The sequence below is a fragment of the Capsicum annuum genome, chromosome 3 (assembly GCF_002878395.1).
Source record: "Capsicum annuum cultivar UCD-10X-F1 chromosome 3, UCD10Xv1.1, whole genome shotgun sequence".
Lineage (NCBI taxonomy): Eukaryota > Viridiplantae > Streptophyta > Magnoliopsida > Solanales > Solanaceae > Capsicum > Capsicum annuum.
In genome coordinates this window covers 245,253,688-245,268,407 of record NC_061113.1, presented here as the reverse complement: position 1 = coordinate 245,268,407, position 14,720 = coordinate 245,253,688, and the positions used below count along the sequence as shown (strand labels likewise).

Genomic DNA, 14,720 nt, shown 5'->3' with positions numbered 1-14,720 from the left:
ACAGATCAAAGGAACGAGCATTAAAGAAAATCCAGAAAAATCAAATGCGTGGAGATGCAACGACTAATAAAGGGAACTTTCGTCTAACTGTAATACAAGAGCTTCATCCACATCCAAATCCTCAGCTTTTGCTCCATTTGGTAACGAGAACTCAAAATGAAACAACATTCTTGCCAATGCCAACTCATTCATAACTTTAGCGAATGTGATTCCAGGACAACCTCTTCGTCCAGCACCAAATGGAATTAACCCGAAATGTAGCCCTTTGTAATCGATAGGACTATCCAAAAACCTTTCTGGTTGAAACTCCTCTGAATTTTTCCATATGGTCGGGTCCCTGGAGATCGCCCAGGGACAAACAAAGACTTGAGTTCCAACAGCTACGTCGTAGCCCAAAACCTTGGTTTCCTTTATTTGCTTCTCGAGGAAGCAATGGCACCGGAGAATAGACTCTCGTTGATCATTGCTGTTAAATAAGGCATGTGCTCCAAGTCGTCCTCTGTTACGTCTGATTTCCCTTCAGTTACTTGTCTCACCTCGTTTGTTAATTTTTGTAACGTCTTTGGATTTCTGAGGAGTTCATTCATTGTCCATTCTAAAAGAGTGGAGGTTGTATCTATTCGTGCAGAAAACATATCCATTATAATAGCTTTAATCGAATCCATTTCAACTTTAAAACCCGATTTGTTTTCTTTCTGAACTTGGAGCATTATATCCACAAAGTCTGCTGAGCCTTCTTGATATTTGCCATTTATTTCCTTCTCTTTGTGCTCCTCAATTACACCTTCCAAGAATGCGTTAAACTCAGCAGCTACTTTGTCCACTTTGTCATTTAAGCCGTTGAAACGATTCACCCACGCAAGCCATGGCATGTAATCTCCAATGTTAAAAACTCCCAACAATTCAACGAGCTCTATCACTTATGTCTTGAATTTTTTCCCTTCTTACCCGTCATAGTACTTCCTTCCTAATGCCGCTCTACAAAGCAAATCATTCGTCATGCTCATAAACAGCTCCGTCAAATCGATAACTTGTGAACTGTCAATTGAGTCCTTAATCTTTCTTAGAAGAAGAGAATAGGGATGGCAATGGTGCGGTGCGGGTGCGGTGAGGGTTTTTTCTAAACCCACAAGTTTTAAAATCGCACCGCATCACCTTTAAACCCGCATAAACCCGCCCCACATTCGTGCATAACCGCACCGCACCACCCCATGTTTTGATTTTTTCCTTTTTTTTTTGAAAAAATCGTAACTCCATTGAAAATAATAATATTTTTAAATCTACAACTAGGAAATAATAACTAATTTCTATTATATCACTTTTCACTAAAATTTGTCAAAAAGTATAACGTGTACAAGTAATGATCAAATAGCATATTTTTATTAAATGAATAGAGATGTTAAAAAAGCTACTATAAAATTATTTATTTATAGTGTTATACATGTTATTTTAAGTATCATCAATTTTTAAGTAAAGAATACATATAATTTTAGGTATATTCACGAGAACAATACTAATTTTTAGCTTTTTTTAATTTAAACACGCATATACCCGCAACCCGCACCGCACCGCACCATTTACAAAAAAACTTACTTTAACTCACCCTGCACCCGCACCGCACCGCATAACTTAAAACCCGCACCGCCCTGCATAGCTTAAAACCCACACCGCACAGCACCCGCACCACCCCATTGCCATCCCTAGAAGAGAAGTCTCTTCTTCCCTTGTTTTGCTAAAAGATTAGACTCTTTTATTGTTCAAAAGCTGAAGCATGCAAATACATGAGAAAAATTGGCAAAAGCTATCATTCTCAAAACTATTTAGCCAAAGGAACACTAAATTTCTTTTTGAATTATTTTTTAAGGTTAGGATATGAAAAGTGTAAAAAAAGATGAAAAAGTTGGCCCACATGTGGGTCAAGAGACCATTGTATCATTTTTCTAACTTTACAAATTTAACATAATACACTAACACCCATCTACAAATTTAACATAATACACTAACACCCATCAACTTCTTCCAATATCAAAAAAAATCTTCTCTCTCCTCTTAAATTTTCTCCAACTCCCGCTTGAAGAACAGTTCTCCTCAAACACCATTTTCGTTTTTCCTTCTTCTGCAGCTGCTAAGAGGTCGTTTTTGCTTCATAAGGTTAGTTAAAATCATGTTTCGATCATTTGTAGATCCATTTAAACGGGTTTCTTTGCTAATCGATTCATAGTGATGTATGAATTTTTTTTTTCAAATTTGGTTGATTAAGGAGTTTTGGTTTAGTTCCATTTTTTTTAGCAAAGAAGTGTTGAATGGTGGGATAATCGTTATTTGAAGAGTTATTTCGGCAGTTTGATTCGAACAGTAAGTTGTTTCTGTCCGTAGGCCCGTGGTTTATGAAATCGATCCATGATCTATGAAATTAGAATGCCCTAGATTGAAATAAATTTTTAGACGTATGAAATTCTTTTAAAAAATGGTTGCCTAAATAGTGGAAATTGAAAGATTAATAGCTAATTAGTTTGATTAGGTGTAGTGGTTTGATTTTTAGCAATTGTCGTGTTTCGATATTGCATGTTGGATTTTGGTTCACAGTTATTGATGTTTGGAGTGAACTATTTGATGGTGGAATGGTGGGATAATCATTATTTGAAGAGTTATTTTGGCAGTTTGATTCCAACAGTCGCCTGTTTCTATCCGTAGACCAATGGTCTGTAAATCAACCCGTGGTCTATGAAATCAGAATGCCCTAGATTGAAATAAATTTTTAGACGTATGAAATTCTTTTAAAATATGATGGCTGAAATAGTGAAAATTGAAAGATTAATAGCTAATTAGTTTGATTAGGTGCACTAGTTTGATTTTGATACTCCATGTTGGATTTTGGTGGGGTATTTCTTTATTTTTTTTGGGGGGGGGGGCGGGGTTCATTTAAGCATTGACTTATTTCTATTGATAGACTTGTGGTATAAGAATTGAAAATTGGAGATTTGTTCTGCAGGAGTAGATTGTGTTAAAAATGGGTAAAAAAACCATCCATCCTAAAGGCAAAGACAGTAGCAGTAGAAAAAGAAAAGTCGAGGCAGCTAAAAATGTCTCAAAAAGAAATAAAATTGACGAGAAAGTATCTGAATCTGATCCAGATTTAAAGGAGATAAATGACTACGCCGAGTCTAGTGAAGATGTCCTTCCCAAGCGCAGTGTTAGTTGTGACAGTGAAGAGAGCGAGGTAAGTGGGAGAAACAGTGATGATGGAGACAATGATCCCTTGTCCGTGCCATGTTTGTCAAGGTTCATTTTCGTGGAGCGGTATGACCTTCGAACGATAATGGACGAGGTCGGATATTTCTCGGTGAAGATATCGATCATATCAAGAATGGCTGCTTATCGAGAATTTAAGCAAGTTATTGTCGACCAGGAGTTGAAGAAATGATTCAAGCGGTCCTATTTTGGACACCTGAGAAACCTGTCGAACATCTCAAGTTCAATGGGTAGTTGGTCCATTATTTGCTGTTGCAACACATCAAGAGGGATAATATGTGTCATGAAATGTGGTTCTGCGTTAACAATAAGCCTGTCTATTTTGGATTGAAAGAATTTTGTTTGATCACGGGGCTGAACTGCTCATCATACCCCAGTGAATAAAAAATCAAGAAGGTGTTAGACAAGGGGGAGCATTTTTGCTTTAAGGTGATGAAAAACAAAAACATGACGGCGGCCAACTTGTTACACTTGATCAGAGGGAATAAGCTGAACGAGGATCACAAGTTTAAGTGCTGTTTACTGTGGTTCTTGCACACCATGTTGCTTACAAAAGATTCGATGAAGGTTGTCGACACGAAACTGATTCGAATGGTCGATTCTTTGAGTTTCTTCAAGAATTATTCGTAGGGGGAAGAGACATTTAAACTGACCCTGGACTATCTGAAGAAGAAAAGTGACTTAAAGAAGCAGAGGGAAGTATTTGATGAGAAACAGAAGGCATCCTATGCTCTATTCGAATTTCCCTGGGCATGCATGGTATCTACCATAAACCCTTTAGTTAGTTTATCGTAGATTCTTGTTTTATTTATACTTTGTCATAGACTCTGAGTTCTTTTTTCTTTGTTGTACTGATTACAGGTTTAGATGTATGAAGCCTTTCCTCATCATGAAAAATTTGCTGGAAAATCAATGGATGAACCCTTTCCCATCCTCCGCATTCTCAGATGGTACACTACAAAAAGTGATCAGATAATCGAAGGTGACCCATTCAAGTATAAAGAAAAAGTTACCGAGCTATGAACTTATTTTTTATTATGAAATAAAAATACTACTGTTGCATCGAATGTTATGTAATTGTTAATTGATATTCTGTAGAACATGCAACCGTACATCATCCCTACTATTCGTGAGATGAAGATGGATTACATGATTACCTTTGAGCCATATACGGACGAGGTGAAAAATAACGTCCTCGATGGCTTAAAGAAAGAGTTAGAAGGGGTGATTGTCATTTTTTCCAATGAGGACAGTGATGATGACAGAGATTTGGGTGGTAACCCCATTGAAGTACGCGTTGGTGATGATGATACTCTGAGCACCTCCAAAGATGCAACGGGCACCTCATCCCCCGAGGATCTTCATAAGCGTGTTGCTGCGCTCGAGGAAGCGCTGTTGGATATTGCTTCCTATATTAGAGAGAAAAGACTGAAGAAAAAGAAATAGGATGAGCGAAAACACGAGCGAGGTAACTTCATTCAATAATTGATGTTGTTAATAAATTTTTAGCTTTAAATATCAGTAATACTTTGTAATATGATGATACAGTGCATGTGGACCTTCGTGAATCGGAGAGGAATAAAGAAGAAGAAGAACAAGAAGAAGAAGAAAAAAAGAGCAAAATGGATGAGTTAGCCTCTGTTGTGGTGGAAGAGGGAAAAAAAGAAGAAAAGAAGGATGAAGAAAAAGAAATGAAAGAAGACAAAAGCCAAGAAGAAAGTGTAAAAGAAGCAGCTGCAGCTGAAGAAGAAAAAGTTAAAAAAGAAGCAGCAACAGTTGAAGAAGAAGGCAAGAAAAAAGGAGGAGATGTAGTAAAAGAAGCTAAGGAAAAAGAAGAAGCTGAAAAAATAGGAGCAACAGCTGATGAAGAAGAAGAAGCTGAAAAAGCTGCAACTGGTGAAAAAGAAGAAGAAGCAGCTAAAGGGGGAGAAAAAAAGAAGTTGAGGAAGAAAAGGAAGGTCAGAAAGAAGCATCCGTCGAAGGAGAAGGAAAAAAAGAAGATGAGGAAGAAAAAAAAGATGGGTTCATGCATATCGTTGATGAAATCAACAATACCTATGCTGATGAAAAGGAAATTTTTTGAAAAAGACATTTGAATTATTTTATTGTTAATGTGTTGAATGATCTGTTTGGTAGGATATTTGAAACTCTCTTTTATTTCATAGAATGTTTAGCTAATCTTTCGTATACTTCTTTCATAGTCTATCATTACCATGCTGCTCCATTTTAAGTTGATGTGTTGATTGATCGACTATGATTCTATCAAAAACAGTGTTAACATTGTAGAAAAATAGAAGTATTATTATTTATTCAATTTCACTACATCCATGTTACACTTTTTTCAAAGAACGAATACTAGCATTATAGAACACAACATCATTTTTAGGCCATTCTCTCTTTCTTCGGCCAAAATCAATTTTTGTTTTAGTTGATCCCTTTGTATTTGGGTGTCATGTAACAATACTTTAAGATGATCCCTTTGTTCTTTGGCTTCTTTGAACAAATTCATAAGAAAATCTCTATTTTCTTCGCATTCTTAGAGTCTTTGTAGTAGATTAAATTTTGCGAAGCCATAAAAATTTAATGTGTCGCGTCCCGGACTCAACGTTGATGGACTGCTTGGAGGTGATATCTCATTGAGCCATTTAAAAAACGAGCATGCACCATTATCCTAAAAAATAAATTATAATTACATAACGATTAACTTAACATTATATAAATGACATACATGACTCACCTTCGCAATTGCATAGTTATAAAATTTACGACCTGAATTTGAGTTCGTGCGTGATTGTAACGCCCCAAAGTTTTTCTTAGCTATATTTTGTTCCTAAAATATCAAGAATTGGCTTCTAGAATGGTTTATATTTTTTTTCCGGTGGAATCCCTTAGATTTCAACTTTTCATTACGTAGATGACTGAATAAGCCTTTCGTCAATATAAGATTCATCCAAAACGAACACTTGGTGAAGAAGTTAGGGATATTTTATGTACTAGTTGAAAAACATCGTCATCCTAGTGTTTAGCACGCCACGAAGAGAGTTTAATTAGTAATTGTCAAATTTCAGTGGGACATCGCGATAGTGGCGCGTCGCGGAGGATCTCAATTTTCCATTCGTCAATTTTCAGTGAGCCACCGAGATAGTAGCGCGTCGTGGTGGCCCATAAAATTGGGTTCCCAGTTTAATTTTTCCAGCTTCGTTCAGAAGTTAACAAAGGTAATTTGGACTTTTTTCAAGCCTCTTAAAATGTACAAACAGTAGATTAAGACCTCTACAAGCAGAATATATGACATTCTCAAGATTTCCCTCAAAACAAAAACCCTAGTTCATATACTTCTCCTCCAAGAAACTCAAGATTCAACCGTGGGTTTTCAAAACAAATTGAAGATTTGGAATCCCCAAGCCGTGGGTATCAAGAAGCATCCTTTAAATTTCTAGATAGAGGTACGTGGGATTTATCCTAAAAACTACATGGACTTAAAACCATTAGAGCATGATTTTTAGATTTTTATGCATGAATTTCAAAGGGGTTTTGAAATCTATGTTCTAAATTACGTACTCCGAACGTTTTAATGTTACTATTGTTTTGACCTTGTGGTCCTATCCCCTAAATTGATTTATATGTATACATATATGTATGGAATTTGAGATTTAAGATCGTTGAGAGCATAAATTATGAACTCCCTCTTGTGTATTGAATTAAAGATTATGGTTTTGTGATTTGAAAGATGTTTTCGCAATATTATAGCATTTGAGCATGATTTGAAATTATTGAGAGGGTGTTTCTTGATATAAATGTGTTCTTGTTTTTAAGAGAAAGAATTGCATGTGAATTGAGAACTTTAACATGATCATCTTGTACCGTACTACTGAAATGCTTGACAAAGATGAGTTCCTTTCATGTGTTTACATGAGGTTTGAGAAAGAGTTTCTGTGAATTGAATTATTGAAACGGTGGTTCCAAAACTTATGTTTTGAAAATAGAGATTTACAACAAATTAATAATGGCTCAGAGATGTGACTTGCAAGTTAATGGTATGACGATACCATATGTATTTATGCCATAACAGAGTATATTTTCAGAGTATGTTTTCAGAGCATGTTTTCAGAGTATGCTTTTAGAGATTGCATGTTTTGATAGATTTTTAAAAAGGGGCTTAAAGAGGGTTAGGTGGTTACCCAAAGAAGGCGCGAGTTCAAGCAACTCTTAGCCTGAAACCGTATTTGCAAATACGGGTAGATTATTATTGTACGCTGGCGACGGCCGTGTGGCGTAGTAGATTTAGAGACTTCGACCCTTGCGGCACACTTGGGTAGGGGGCTTCGCTGCCGAGTTAATGGTAGTTTCCATATAGCCCATTAAATTTTTCAGAGTTGTAGGGTATACCACCTAGCGCAGAAGTAACACAGATTTCTCAGAGTTGAGATGATTTTTACAGAGTCTTTAAAATGCCCATGTGAATTCTTACTATATGATATACTTATGAACTGTTTTAAATTACTCTCATATATGTTGATTTATAAATGATTATTTTAGATATGCTCTGTGTACCAGTACATCTGTATTGATCCCCCTTCCCCCTACCTCTCAGGTTCTGAGACTCAGTCTAGGGGTCCAAATAAGTAGTAGATAATTCAGACAGCTGATCAGATTGTGTAGTGGTGAGCCTTCTCTATTTTAGAAGGCCTGTCTTTTTAGATTATGTCACTTATTTCAGTTTTGATCTACTGGGGGCCTTGTCCCAGTTTCAGACAGTAGTCAGATTTTCATATAGTAGAGATTTTGCAGACTGAGTCAGATGTTATTTAGATGTAGTTGATTTACAGTTTCCATACTTATGTTGAATTCAGAGTTGACCATGTTTCCGTAGCAGATTATGTTTCCACATATTCTTTTATTATATGAATGTTGTGCATGATTACCTGATAGAGAAGGGCGTTCCGGGCCTTTATGGTTCGGGATGTCCGTCACGGCCAGGCCCTAGTTCGGGTCGTGACAGTGACGTCCTCAAGATAGCCGTATTCCCACAATGACAAATTAGATTCTTTTTAGAATTGGATGTTTGAGATGCTTGATACATTGTAGAAGTTTTAAATATAAACAAAGTTAATGAAATAAAATAATGAGGGAGTGACGACTTTATATATGATGTAAATAAAGATGTGTGAAGTGCAAAATTAGCCGTTTGTTACCGTTGGAACAGTAATTTTTTTTTTTTGGAATTGGGGGTGAAAGTTAATAGTCCGTCGTAGATCATGGCCAACGTCATCTATCAACTAGATACTAAAATATACCGTAGACTGGTATGGTCTATCGTAGACCTACACCTGTACGAGTGCATCGACGGATCTCTTAATTAGGCTTAGACCACTGTGATCTACGTAGACTGATATAGACCAACACTTGGATGCTGTTTAAAAATAAATGTAGGATGAGTTTCTACACATGTGAGGGAGTGTAAACAAGTCACACAATCACATTAGAGGTTATACAAATTAGCTGTAGTGTATTAAGGAGTGTGTGAATGGGTAGTGGTTGAATGTTCAATCTCCTAAGAGTAATATTTCTCAAAGCATAAGTATGTTTTGTGGATATATTTTGTCCAACCACTATCCATTCCACTTAATCTTTTGATTTGGGGGTGGTCATTTAAGGAGTATGTGGAATGTGTAGTCATCAAATACAAAATACATCCACAAAATATACTTGTGCTTTGAAAAACATTACCCTTAGGCTATTGAACATTCAATCACTACCCATCCACACACTCCTTAATACACCACCCCTAATTTGTATAACCTTTAATATGATTGTGTGACTTGTTTACACTCCCTCACATGTGTAGAAACCCACCCTACATTTATTTTTATTTTATTCATTCTCTTTTAAACAACATCCAAGTGTTGGTCTGTATCAGTCTATGTAGATCACAGTGGTCTACGCCTAATTAAGAGATCCGTCGATGCACTCGTACAGGTGTAGGTCTATGATAGACCATATCAGTCTACGATATATTTTAGTATCTAGTTGATGGATGACGTTGGTCATGATCTACGACGATTTTTTAACTTTCACCCCCAGTTCCAAAAAGTAAAATTATTGTTTATATCATTTTTAATTTAAATCACCAACAATTCAAGATTGTCTATTTAAATCATTTTTTATTTTATTATTTTATTCCATCAACCCCAACATATGTTATTATCAGTTTAAATCATTTTTAATTTAATTATTTTATTCCAACTGCCCAAAACCTGTTATTATCAGTTTAAATTATTTTTAATTTAATTATTTTATTCCAACAGCCCAAAACATGTTATTATCTTTAAATTATTTTTAATTTAATTATTTTATTCCACCAGCCCAAAACATGTTAGTATTAGTTTAAATTATTTTTAATTTAATTATTTTATCCCACCAGCCCCCAAAACTTGTTAGTATTATCTATTTTAATTTAACTATTGCTCCATCGATTCACATGATCAATGATCGACTACTATGTCGGGTCGATGATAGACAAAGTATGTGATCGAGGATAGACTCTTTATGTGATCGACAAAAAACTGTTTATGTGATTTGTTTTTACAGATGCATTCACTACAGATGCTAACACAAAAAATAACAATAACAAAAAAGAGGAAAATTCAATTTGAAAATAGAAATTCTTTGTTCATTGCATAATCATAGGATTTTTACATTCAAAGCATTGGCACATCGGCCAGAACAAGCAAAATAAGCAAAATAAGAAGAAGTTTTCTTCTAACAACAATCCTATAAAAAAACTTCTTTTACAATGAACACAAATTAAAAACTAATAAACATAAAAGAAAATAAAAAACTAAACAACAGATTTCATAGGGATGCGGGGGGGGGGGGTGATGTAGTCAGGGCCATCTATTCTGAGCCTTTCCAGAATTGCCCTCAGGAAACGATCAATTCTACGGAGTTCTCGCTCTAGGTAGATGCGGTCTTGACCCAAGCCATAGAACAGGTGATTGAAATCATTCCTTAGAAGAAAGAGGTCGTAGTGCCTTGGGGAACACATCTAACAGGGCGCAGGGCTATCCTTCTTGGAGGCATATTTTTTGATTTGGGGGAAAAAAAGAAGAAAAGGGTTTCTGATATTAGGTTTAGGGACAATTGAAGGGTTACGTAGAAATAGGCACTCTACTTATAGAACAATAGATGGAGTCCTTTCATATATCCACCTAATGGTCAATCGACGTGTGTCAGAAGAAAAAAATGCTTGGTTTGCGTATACCAGCAATTTTTCTTGTGAAAAGACGTTTCTGCAGCTTTTCATTAAATGAGAATAAGAAACAATGATTCATTGCATCGATTAAAGAGTTAAGGCGGCAAAAAGACCAACATAGCATGTCTGATAAGCAATCATATAACCAATACATAGTATTTGATAGACTGTAAGAACGATATACCATAGAATTTACATAGTCTATCATAGACAATACGTTAAGTCGATTACAACTGAAGGTTAAATTCTACAGAAACGAATATTTATCCCCTAAAATAGTAGCTTTACAATTGAAGCAAAAAAAAGGCTGTCTACGATTTGTTGGCCATTATACATGTGGTTCTTTTGTGCCCGGATTTCTTGCATATCGAACACCTATTCCTCCTCCTGGACTTGAATGTCTCACCGATGCCCTTAGTGCGTTTGAATTTCTTCCTTCCGAGTTTGCGATCGTAGGGGGTGGAGAAATCTTACTGTCTTGCACTTCCTGTGGCACAGTCCATTCGGCCTCTGGAGGGACAACGTTAATAGATTTCGAGTACGCAAGGAGGTAAGTTTAAGCTTTATAAATTAGCGAAGAGTACTTGTAGATGGAGTTTCCATAACCTACGCCATCGCCATACTTTGCTCGCAAAGCTGCCATCGCATGTTCACACGATATTTTCACCAAGTTAAATTTTTTACCAGAACAACTCCTCTCCAAAAAATTAACCGTGGCAGTAATGCCGCTGCCGAACACCGTGAATTGGTCGAGACCCCCGTTTGTATTAGTCACATACAAGGAATCGCTCGCACTCTTGTTATCCTTTAGAATCCTTTCCGCACAAGGCATAAATATGTTGTTTTGACCATCGACAAAGGCATGCCGCTCCCTAAACTTTTCACTAAATTTTCTAGCAATTGAATTGAATATGTACGACACGGGGTACTCCCGTTCATCCATCAACACCGAGTTGAGCGATTCGACGATGTTTGTGGTTATCACATCGTACCTATTGCCCGAAAAATGTGCTCTACTCCATTTCTCAAAACCAAGCACATTTTCAAGGACATGTATTGCCTCGGGGCTATTATTCTTCAATTCGACAAAATGCTCGCTAAATTCATCAACAGTATACGCCTTTGCTGCGGCGTAGAATAGATAACGATATTTTCCACAGTGCTGATTTACGCGCAAATTTTCAGCAAGGTACCCATGCAAAGTCCATGGTGTGCACGACTGTAAACACGGGAGAAGACATTGGCAATGCTAATGTGCCTGTCGGAGATGACACATAGATCTGGTTTATCTTCTACGATAGACATCAACTTCTAGAAGAAGAAGGTCCAAGAAGCATCGTTCTCTTTATCGATGACACAGAAGGCAATTGGAAAGATGTGTCTTTTTGTGTCCTGTACGACAGTACTCAGCAACACGCCCCTGTACTTTCCATACAAATATGTGTCATCGAAGATAATTACCTTTCTCATATGGGCATATTCCTATATGCAAGCTCCGAATGCTAAGAAGTAGTAAACGGATGCTCTATTAATCTGGTTTATCATGATAGAGTAGGAAGACCCTAGATTTAACAACTCCACCATGTGGGAAAAAGCCGGCAAGCAAGCATATTCGTGCTCCAGTGTTCCGCGAATGATGTTCTTCGCAATTACACTTCCTTTCCAACACATCCAATAACTTGCGTGGCAATGCAACTCCTTGAACACAATTCTTTGTATTTCGCTTATGCTTGGACCCTTACTATGCCGAAAATGATTTACGCATAGTGAAGCAATCAATTCAGAGGACAACCTTTTATGCCTGCGGGTGGCGTGTTCAACACCGCACGTGTGCAACCTGACATACTTGTATATACGAAATCTGCACGAGGTTTCATACTTCATTGCTCTCAACAACCAGCCGCAACCATGAGATAAACATTTTGCCTTCAAGAATTTGGAGCAGTTCTTCTCCAAATAATAATCAAAACACTGCCTTACCGCTGCTGCGTCTAGTAGCATTTTGAGCTCTTTCTTGTCGGTAAATATTTGATCGAGATGGAAATTGGCTCCGTTATTGAAGGAATGTCCTGGTTGTGATCTCATTCCACGGTCATCTTCGTCGTCTTGCGAGTCTGATGAAACCTCTTCCATATGCATATGATTATCTTTCATATTAATAGGTTGATCGTCATCGTTCTCGTAATCACTAAAATTATCGTCGACTGTCCGTGCGTGGAGGTGGGGGTTCTGATGAATTTACCAGTCCTTCGACGGACCTCTTAGCTACATTTATCCTCAAAATAGGCCTAAAACTATCTGTATCGACATCCATCATGTACATCAGCACACGAACATCACTAATTATGATCGTAGGATTCACCTTTTCCCTTGAATTCATTAGATAACTAATCACCACGTCGCTCGGCACACAATCTAGATTCCCGCTCTGCAATACGCTTGCAACCAATTCGCCGTACGAACTATTGCGGCGAACAACAACGGGGATTGTCACCTTCGTAAAAGATCTCCATTTCCAGCATTTGGGAGTCTCCAACCATTCTCCCATGAAACACCAGAAACCAGAACAAATTTTGCAATAGACATTGTGGAATTAGGCTTTGGTCTATGGTAGATTATGCTTATGGTCTAAATCGGGTTATATTCACTATCGATGAATGATGATCAGTGGTCGATGACTGGGCAGCTATCCGTACGAAAATCGTGAAATTGCAAATATTGCTTCTAATCTACGATTCTTGGGTTTATGGAATAAAAAAATGAACTTGAAGTCGCCTGAGCTGCTGTAATGTACTTTCTAAAGTGGTTTTGAGTAATGTGAATGGTTTCAAGCTTTTTAACAATGGTGGAAAGTGGTGTGTTTGAGAAGATACCAAACAAATGAGGTAATAATGGGTGCAATAGACAAGCTTATGATGTTTGTGGACTGATTTAGAGCTGATCGCCGGAAATAACGTCGGAAAAGTAGTTGGAATCGGAGCTTTTTGGAGGGTTAACAACCACCTTCTATTTTTAACTTTTGAATTTTTTTTATTAAATATTTTTGGAAAGCTAAATATTTTTATATATATATAATGGTGGATGATGGAGTGAGTTGAAGTGTATTATTTAAAACTTGTGGATGAATTTATTAAGTTGAAAGTATTGGGTTAAAGTGAATTATAATAAAATTTGTGGGTGAAGTTACTAAGTTAGAAAAGTTAATGATGATGTGGAATTAAGTGTCTTTTTGGCAAATTATTCATCAAGTTTGGAACTTTGACAAAAAAGTTTTTCATGTGTCCTTTTGAGAAACTTGCCCCAAATACTTTTGGTGTTCCTCCGTACTCACCGTATGGGGTGACGCCATGTCCTTGGTGCCGAAAAAGAGCTTGCTGGGAATACTCGACATGGGCTTGTTAGCAAAGCCCATGTCTTGGGTTTTGATGATCTGGGAAGCTGCTTCGGCTGATGATGCGATCAAAACAGGCACGCTGCCGAACTGAAGCATCATCATTGGACCATGTTGGTTCGTTAACTTTTGGAGAGAACGATGTGGTTGTAGGCCCAATTGATGAAAGTTTCCGATGAGTGGAAGCTTTGGAGGGGAGGGAGGAAGATGTTTCTTGGGTTTTTTGGATGAAAGCTGGAAAAATGATAGTAGAACAAATGACAAGAAAAATAATAAAGAAAAAACAGCAAATGAGGAAATCATAATTTCTTTCCGATGGTAAGTAATTTTGTACTTTGCTACAGATGAGATAGAGAGATATTGGTTAAATGTGTATGCTTGATGATTGATAAATTAAGTTGTTCTCCTTTTATAGAAGAGTGGAAGCAAGATGAGGGGGGAAAATAGTATGAGCTTGTGATGCATGCAACCTATAAGTACAAAATAGGCAACTATTTTGAAAATGTAGGCGACATAAGTAGAGACTTTAAGACCCAAACCAACGGAATTTGTGACACCCGGTCCATCTTTGTCCACTATTTATAACTCCTCCGTTCATTTTATGTAATTCTTTTTTTAAATATATTTGTTTCAGTTTAGTTGTCCATTTGATGAAATCAAAAGAATTTTAATACGTTATTCCAATAATATTCTTATAATTAAATGACTAAACAATTAATTGTATATACTCCTCAAATTTATATTTTCAAAGCATAATTAGTAAGACTAATTTGGTAAAATAAACCCCTAATAAATATTTTTCTTAATGGGTGTGTCAAGTTT

The 14,720-nt window shown here is 36.8% G+C and overlaps 1 pseudogene; it reads right to left on the bottom strand.

Moving 5' to 3' along the window:
- Positions 1-14,263, bottom strand: LOC107865996 (annotated as a pseudogene).
- Between the last annotated feature and the right edge of the window lie 457 nt (positions 14,264-14,720).